The sequence below is a fragment of the Coptis chinensis genome, chromosome 5 (genome assembly GCF_015680905.1).
Source record: "Coptis chinensis isolate HL-2020 chromosome 5, ASM1568090v1, whole genome shotgun sequence".
Taxonomy (NCBI): Eukaryota; Viridiplantae; Streptophyta; class Magnoliopsida; order Ranunculales; family Ranunculaceae; genus Coptis; species Coptis chinensis.
The window spans coordinates 16,736,615-16,737,268 of NC_141460.1; the positions used below are offsets into that span (position 1 = coordinate 16,736,615).

At 42.8% G+C, this 654-nt stretch overlaps 1 pseudogene; it reads right to left on the reverse strand.

The window, feature by feature from the left end:
* Positions 1–332: 332 nt before the first annotated feature.
* On the reverse strand, positions 333–426 carry LOC147496902 (small nucleolar RNA R71; annotated as a pseudogene).
* Between the last annotated feature and the right edge of the window lie 228 nt (positions 427–654).

Here is a 654-nt window from a genome sequence, read left to right on the forward strand (position 1 = left end):
CGATAGCCCTAAATCGTGCATCGTTCTAGCGGAGACCGGTGGGGGATTTTTTGAATCCCCAAACATATTTAATTTTTACCCGTTTTTCATGGGTTAGACCATGAAAAACCTTATCGGCACAGACGTAGGGATTGAACAAGTCCTTACAACATTCCATCATCCTACGGTAGGTGCGGAACAAATTAAACGAGGGTATTCCCTTTCACATTAGCCCGATAAAGGCGGTCTTTGGTTAACTTGCCCGCCTAATGCAATGGACTCGTGGGCTAAACTTGTTCAGCTGTTTATGGAACATTTTTACCCACCCCTAAAGACGGATGAAATGCTTTCCAAGATTCATTTCTTTCGCCAGAATCCTCATGAATCATTTTCTGAGGCGTGGAATCGTTTCACCGATCTCCTTATAGAGTGTCCACATCATAACTTAGCTAAAGACACGTTAGTTGTTGCCTTTTTCAAAGGTCTTCTACACCACCATAAAGAAGTCCTTGACATAATGAATGGGGGTAGTTTCCTAAGTAAAGGAGCCTCGGAGGCTTATAAATTTTTAGAAGACCAAACTAAACGGAATAATAATTGGGGGGGTAGTGATGATATCCCCCGCTCGGCCTAGTTCTTCTTCAGCGGTAAAAAGTCACGGTATGTTTGAGAAGA